Raw genomic sequence first — 8,411 nt, forward strand, 5'->3', positions numbered from 1 at the left:
TCCAGTGTTGGTCTATTTTGAATAAAGCTGTTAGGAACATTCTTGTACAAGTGTTTTTCTGAACATATGTCTCCATTTCCTTTGGATAAATGCCTACTTATAAAATGGGTAGGAATGTTAAGTTTTATAAGAAAACTGCCAGAACTTTTTTGAAAACAGTGAGCCCATCTTTTCCCCAAAGATAAAGTATGAGAGTTTTTGTTGTTCCATGTTCTCACCAACATTTTCTGTGTTGGGTCTTCTTAGTTTTTGTCATTCTATCGAGTGTGTACTGGTCTCATTGTAGTTTAATTCTCATTTTCCTGGTGACTGAGGCTGTTTAGGATTTTGAAGACCTCATGGGAGAGTGGAGGAGGATTCCATAGGACAAAATGGCCAGGAAGACCTCCAAGGAGCCAAGGAGAGGACAGAGGGGGCAGGCACCAGGTGTGTCCAGAGAAGGAGGGGGAATGGGCTTCCCTGGAGAGTTGGATGTGCCTCATAAGGAGTCACAGGAAGGCCCTTGGAGAAAGGTCAACATATCCATGGTCGACCTAAAGTGTGTTGAGTGGGGAAATTAAGAAACTTCAATTTATTTGTAATTCGAGATTAATGAAAAATTGGGGCAGAAGAATTACACGATTGAAACTGTGTACCAAGTTGTTTCCACAAAATTTACTTATTTCAAGGAGAATGACGTAGGCCAGCTAGGAGGTTAATGTGACTGTTCAGATGAGAGAGGTGAGTGAGCGCTTAAGTCAGGGGGTGGAATGGATGTCAGCATTGGGAACGTTCTTCCTGGGATATCTGGGGCCAAGGCAAGGAAGTTCCAGAGAGGAGTCTGTGGGTGTGGCCCATGTGACAGGTGTCATAGTCACTCTGGCCTACTTCCAACCAGCTCTCCTTTTTAGTTAGGGACCCTGAGAAAGTTCTTCTATCTCACAATGCTACAGCTCATTCATGTAAACAAGGACTTGTTCACTCAGTTCACTGATTCCTTCAACGATCATTTCTGCTCCTGAAATGTAGAATGCATGACACCTTGGAAGCTCTCAGGAAATTTCCGTCTCACACTTAGGGAGTTGAGACTTCTTAGGAAGACAAGTTCATCTGTACTCCATCTTCATTTGAGCTGCCTTTGCATTGACAGCATTTCTTCATGCACTTTGATCCTCCTTCAGACAATGTGATCTGGGGATAGCTGGAGCGATCTGACTCACCCCTGCTAGAAGCAAGAGACAGAGACGTGAACACCATCTGGAACCAGGATACAGATGGAGCCCAGACGTGGGGGCATGGGGGGAAAAAAGAGAACTTGAAGTGCTCCTTGGGGAGAAGCCAAGGAATCCTGAATCTGGAGAGAGGCATGGAGGGAAGGAGGGAAGCAGCCGCCAGTGCTGGGCGACCCGGGGGCCTCCTACTTAGTAGTTTCCCATTCCTACTTCTACCCAGGGGTCTCCTGGCAGGACCCACCCTCCCCTCTAGACCCAGGGATCTCTTCTTTTTTGCATCAATGACTCTTGCTTTCTTCTTCCAGGGCAGCCGGAGAGGGACCTCTTGACACTTCTAGGAAGATGTAAGTTCCGACTTGTAAGGCCTTGGCCATGCGATATTAACTAATGAAATAACCAGGTAACTCACCAAGTCTGAATGAACATGTGCTGCCCAGCTAGGCAACCGTGTGAAACAGAGACAGTTCTGCTCTAGACCAAGGATTTGCAGCACATAAAATAAATGCATGTAATCCCCTGGGTTGCACGTAAAACATCCATTAAAATACAGCTTTAAAGACAAAAACCTTTCATGGTCTTGGGTCAGAGCACACCAAAGAGAACTCTAAAGGGATCCCCTCCGGAAGATGCCTCAAGTGGCCCTTGTTATTGCAATGGTTTCTGGGAACAGAATGCTCTCTGTAACTCCATGCCAAATTTTGAAGGGGAATTCTCTGAAAAGCAGTCATCAGTTAGCATTCACCAGGAAACGTCACCTGAGGTTCGCTGACAAAGCAGTCTGTGTACTGTATTTACTGGACGGCTCAGCCTCTCCGTCTGTCAAGGAGGGAGCGAATGACGATCCACCTCAGCTGGAGACCCTGACCACCTTGTTTCCTGGGTGGAAGGGACGCTGCTTCGCTCTCCTGCTCAGCATGGCAGGACGCCTCACCAGGGAGCTCACCATGTTGGTCTCTCTAATTCTGCTTTTGAGTCTTGTGATCAGCAGAAAAATTATCCCAAGACAGGTTGTGTGATCTTCCCTCATCCCTGCGTACAGAGAAGAGCTGTTCTCCCCGGAGGCTTGGCTTTCCAAGCAGCTGCCTTCGCTGCTCTGTCCCTGTAAAAAGACAAGCTGGCCTCAAGTCCGAGGAGAAAGCACGTTTGTCATCTCCAGGTTCAATCTGATGCTACAGTCCAACATTCCCAGACAGATAAAATACCTTATAAAATGACTACTTAAATGTGTACTCAAGCAGCCTCTTAGTAATCAGGCACTTAATTATGTGTATAATTCATTTAGATCTTCCGGCTCCCAAATTGAACTCATAAAAAACATTTTATCTCTTTTTCCACAAAATTACTTATTTCCATCCAGAAAAAATTATTTATGTCCAACTGACAATTACATGTTGGATACTCCTCCAGGAGGTGGGGGTACCAGATGAAAAAAGTCAGATTAAGTCCTATTCTCATGGAGTTATATTCTGTGGGTGTAGGGCAAATAACAAGCAAATACACCAAAACGTATTCTGTGAGTGCCATGCATAAAATTAGCATGTGGTAATATGATTGAGTTGCTAGTTACCACGGGTGATGGAGGGCACATTTTCAGCTACTCAGATTCTGAGCTACTTTCTTACCAGTGGGGAGACACATTCAGAGTCTGGGCAGATTGTTCAGATAAAGTGAGTTCAAGGAAGGGGCCCTAGTGAAGTTCAGCAGGATCTGAGACCCCAACCAGATCCTGCTGAATTCTCTAAGTCTATTCCATTTCCAGGGTGTGGTGGGATGGAGCACAGGTAGCCCCAGGTATTCACAGGAGGGACCTGCCTGGTGAGACCAGGTGTGGAAGCCGGGGTGAGGCAGAGAGGGCAAGCCCAGCCTCTCTGCTCTTCCACCTTCTGAGCTTCAGAGCCCTTGGCCAACATCAGAAAAATCCAGAGGGATCCGAGCTGAGCAGGGAAGGGCAGAAAAGGAAACCTGGCAAAGCAAAGAGGGAAACCAGCCAGGAGGAGTGGCTAGCCTTTGAGTCTCATAGGAAGTACTTAGGATACTGAGAAGGCCCACTGCTGGTCACCCCCTGGGCACCTGGGATGTGCTCTTGCAGCAAGGGCCACCTGCCAGACTCCAGCCTGGGACCCAGCAGCACTTCTGTTTTCTGTTACCCTGGGATGCAGCCTGACAAAGAGCCAGGGAACTCAGGGACATAGACTGGTATTCATTAGCTCCTGAGTCTGTGGACAGTGAAATAGAACTTCACCTGGAAAGCCCTGCTCAGACCGGGCGGCCCAGCTACGTACACAGTGGGTGATCATGAGCCGGCTGATGCAGGACAGCCTTGGACAGGACAACTGGCCAAGCCAGTGCTGCTCATGGTTTGTCTCCGGGAGGGCCAGCTCAGATCAGGCTTATCCTCCTGGCGATGGCAGAGCAGCAAGAGCCACGGAGAACTCCAGAGGCTCTTTCCAGCCATCTGCCCACCCCATGGCTGCCAACATCCTGTTCGCCAAAGCAACGGCACAGCCAGACTCCAAGGGTAAGGGAATTTAGTGATGCAAACAGTGCCTCTATCATGAGAGAAATGCAAAGTCACAAGGCCAAGGTCCACCTGGCAAAGTCACATGCAAAGATCCCAGGGACCAGAGCAGAACGGACGTGACTAGTGCACTTGGTGTTCCCCAGTTCAGATAGGATTCCCTGGGCACCGGGGAACCTGAGAAGCCAGAAACTCACAGAGGGGCTGAGCTTGTCTCCCTCCAGGTCCCTGACTGACTACCGAATTTTGTGTCCAAAAGGGGCTAAAAGGTTGCATGAGATCAGGCTAAAGAAAGAGCAGCAGGAAGACTCAGATCTCTTCCACGTCACCTTGTCCATAGCTACCAGGGCCCAACGATGGCCAGGAGCAGTAGACATGCCTACAACGCCAGGAGCTCGGGAGCTTGAGGCAGGGGGATCGCAACTTCAAAGCCAGCCTCAGCAACTTAGTGAGATCCTACCTCAAGATAAAAAATTAATAAAAAGGACTTGGGATGTGGCTCAGTGGTAAAGCATTCCAGTAAGCCCCCACAAAAAAAAATGAAAAAGAAAGAAAAAAGAACCAAAAGATAAGTCTATCTTTACCTGGTCAAAAAAGAGCATCCTCTTACCCCAACCATTAAAATAACTTTTTATTATTTCTAAGTCATAGACCTTATACTCCACTCTGTAGTAAAATGATTTTTAAAAAGAGGAATCTAGTCATTTACTTGATAGTTTTAGACTATGTTTTTACATGCTAAATAATTGTGTTCAAAAGAAATATAACACTAACCACATACATAACTCAGAATTTTTTAGAAGCCTCATTAAAATTAAGACAAAAGCAGCTGAAATTTCCAATATTAGATTGTATTTAACATATCAGAAATACTATAGTTTTAATGCAGATTATGTATTATCCATATTTTACATAGATGTACATACATGCATGTGTATATATATAAAAATATATGCGTATATTTATATATTTCTGTTCCAGATCTCTAAGATCCAGTATTTATTTTTTACACTTGTAACATATTTAAACTTGAGGAAAAATACAGAGCCTTGGTCAAAGCAGCCCATTTCAAGTGTTCTGTAGCTGCATGTGGCTGCTGCCTCTCTCTCTCTGGACAGCACAGGGCTAAACTGTGGTTTCTATGAAAATATCAGAACACAAAGAAGGTAGTTCCTGCCCACAGGACACTTATCCTAAGGTGGCTCCCACAGAGAAGAAGAAGATGATGAGAGCTGCAGAGGACAGGTGGGGCACAGGTACGACTCTCGGGCTTGGAGGGAATGGAACAGGCTGCCCGGAGGGCAGGGCACGGAGCACCGGGCTGCTGATGGGCTGGCACAGAGATGGGAACAGAGAGCTCTGGGCAGAGGGAAGGGTGTTCGTGTATCCTAAGGTGAGGGTCCATGCTTCATGCCAGCCCGTGGCTGTAGACCACAGGACTCCTGTGGAGCACTGTGTCCACCCCAATGTTGCTGGCATCAGAGCTCAAGGCCTTGGCCATGTGCTGCCAGACCCACATCTTCTACATGCCTCCAGAGACCCTCTGGGGGAGGAGATCTGGAATGTGTCCTTCAGTCCTACAGATGCCTGGTTATCGATTTGTGAGCAGGGTGGATCTGCCATGCAGCTGGCCAAGAATGGTGAGCAACAGAGTTCAACATGCACTGTGTTTTATTCCCTCTGTGAGAGAGCAGGTCACCAACTCCTTAAAGCACCTGTCTCTCTGCCTGGAAAACGTCATTTATGTCAGACATCACAGCGCCTGCAGAACCTAAGCATTACAGAGAGTGCGTTGGAACAGGATGTCGGCATATTTTGTTTGTAACATGATTAGCAGTCACTGTCACTCACACTGGAACTGAAGGGGCCCGGCCTCCCCCAACAAGGAGCAAGGCCTTGCAACTGCTCTGGCCACCATTGCTGCCTGATAATCGAAACACATCTGAAGAGCACGTAGGGACTGAGAGAAATGGAAAGCATCTCAGAATTCACTCTGAGGCAAGGTGGAGGCTTGTGGGGAAATAATTCATTTTAGGTCTAAGGAACTCAAACATACAGCCATTTCATGCGTCCAACTCCTCAGCCATTTGTATGATGTTTAACCATTTCTAATACTGAAGTCTTGTTTCCTTAAAGGTCATAATGCAATTTGACTTCAAAGTCCTACTAAAATCCACCTCACTTACCTCTGAGTCTCCCCCATATCCTTGATTCACTGAATGTTCTTTGTGCATTTAATGATGCCAACACATTGGCATCCCAGTCAGGGGACACGGCTCATTTCAGAGATAAGTAGAGCTTAGAAGGACTGTGTGGCTTTCTGAACTATGTGATAGTCATTGAGTCATCACTGACAACAGGCTTTGCTCAAGATTTTTTTAAAAATTCGTATAAAAATAATAGTTTTGAGAGCAGTGGATATCTCTGTATTTTATTTCTTGCCTAAGCTAAAAACCCATTTGAAATTAAAATCCTGTCCAGGGGCAGGGTCAGAACAACACCAGTGAAAGAAGCAGGAAGGAGGAGAAGCGCCACCCACTAGCTGACAGTGTGGCACACGCCAGGCGAAGGCAGAAGAGCCGGAAAGCAGGAGGAGGGTGAGACCTGCGGCCCGGTGGCATGGCCCCTACCTGTTGAGAGCCATAGCCCAAGGGGCCCCAGCAAACTTCCAGCTGCCAGCAAACTTCCAGCTGCCAGCTGATGATTGGCTCACAGCGGCCCCAGCAACATCTAGCTGCCAGCTGATTGGCTCCTCTGCGGTGATGCTCATTGGGCTGTTTCCCCGCCCTTTCAGACCACGGAGCTGCTCATTGGGGGACTTTTTTGGCTCCACCCACGCAACCCAGCCAATCGGCCTCAAGAGCAGGAGGAGTGCGGGAGGTTGAGAGGCTTGTGGGAAGCCGGTGGTGGCAGTTGGGCTCTGAGGGTTTTTCCTGAGGAGCTGTTTTGTTTGGCCTTTGTGGTTCTAAAAATAAAGTTAGTTTCTTTTGACAAGTGGCTCCTGAATTGTGCCCAGCCAGACTGCGGCACCTACCCACTGTTTCCACTCTTATGTAATTCTTCCCCCTGCAAAACATAGGGAGTGAGCAGAGAGAGACCCCCAAGAGAAAGCTGTTTTATAGAAACACACTTCCAGGTCACCGTGGCTCTCACAACCGGAAATAAGGCCCCCAGCTCAGGCGCCACGCTGAGCGCCTCTGGATGTTCATGGCTGCACAGTGAAGGTCATCCAGTCGTGCTGTCTTGGAGTGCACATGGGGCACATTTAGGAAAGTCCATCTGCCGTCTCATTTCAAGTGACCTCTACTGGAAACAGCATTGCATTTTCCTCCTTCCTCCTAATGCATGAGGGTTAATTTGTTTATTCAGTCTTTAACTGCATTCCTTCAAACACTGATCAATAAGTTAGCAACTTAGCACTATCTTCTCTCTTCCCACCTCTGCTATGGAAACATGCCCGTGACCCTCAGCAATGCTTTGTCCTACTGAACCACATCCTCATAAACACAGCTCTGGTGTATTGCAAGAACCGAAACCACCTATGGACTCACAGCTGCCTGTCAATCCTGCTTTTAAGGGTTCTACAATACCCCAAGATTGTTCTTGCATTGCTCCTTTGCCCTTTGGTCCTCATATCAATCATTCTAACTCTGCCTGTGATTTCCTGTGTGGCTCCCTGCACCTCATACTCAGTGGAATGCTTGTACTTACAGGAGCGCTGGGCTCCATGCTATATGACTTGGCGAATTCTACCTGAGAAACACATCATCTTCAGGATGTACCAGGCATTGCGGAAGACATGGAGTGGAGCTCTAGAGGTTGTCGATCAAACAAACGCAGAGGCCAAGAGGAAGGAAGAGACAAGTGTGAGCAGCAGGTGCTGAGGGGAGAGAGCCCAGGGAGGGCCACCTGGTCCATGGGTTTGCAAACTTGAGGCCTCTGAAGACAGAAGGTTTCATCACAGGCACTGACTGGGAATTCAGGAGAGGCCACTGCAGGAGAGGCTCAACAGTGGAGAGATAGTGAGCCTCCAGCCAGAGGAAGCAAGGTGGAGAGGGGAGCAAGGGAGGGTGGCACTGAGAAGCAGGAGCAGCAGGAAGATGGGAAACTGTCTCAGTTACCAATTGCTGCATAACAAACCACTGCAAAACTTGTGACTTAAAACACAACAATCAACAGTAAACCAACAAGCAATAAGCACTTTATGATGTCTCATGGTTGTGCAATTGACTAAGGTCAGCTTGGAAGTTCTGCTCCTGCTAACTTCAGTTGGGGCCCTAGGCCTTTGGAGGCTCAACTGGGGTGCAGCAGTCAAGAGGGCCACCCACTCACTCACAACCGGGAGCCAGCTCCATGGGCTGGGTCCTTGGTGTTCTCCCAAGGGGCCTTTCCATGTGACTCTCGAGCTTCCTTCCAGCATGGCGGCTGAGTTCCTGGGTGAGTTCCAAGAGAACAAGTCCAATGAGCAAGTGCTTCTCAAGAAGTCTCCTCCTGCATCAATCCTGGCGACACCCCATTGTCATGAATCACCACTGAGAGTCCCCATTGGAGGAGACTACACAGAAATGTGCACAGCAGAGGTTAGGGTCCTTTTGAGCATACCGTCTTGCAATCTAAAGGACCACAACCAAAATTCCTATGGACAACGAGTGGATCAAATGGAAAGGGACAAAAGGGTCCAG

Source organism: Ictidomys tridecemlineatus, chromosome 1 (assembly GCF_052094955.1).
Source record: "Ictidomys tridecemlineatus isolate mIctTri1 chromosome 1, mIctTri1.hap1, whole genome shotgun sequence".
In the NCBI taxonomy this organism is placed as follows: domain Eukaryota; kingdom Metazoa; phylum Chordata; class Mammalia; order Rodentia; family Sciuridae; genus Ictidomys; species Ictidomys tridecemlineatus.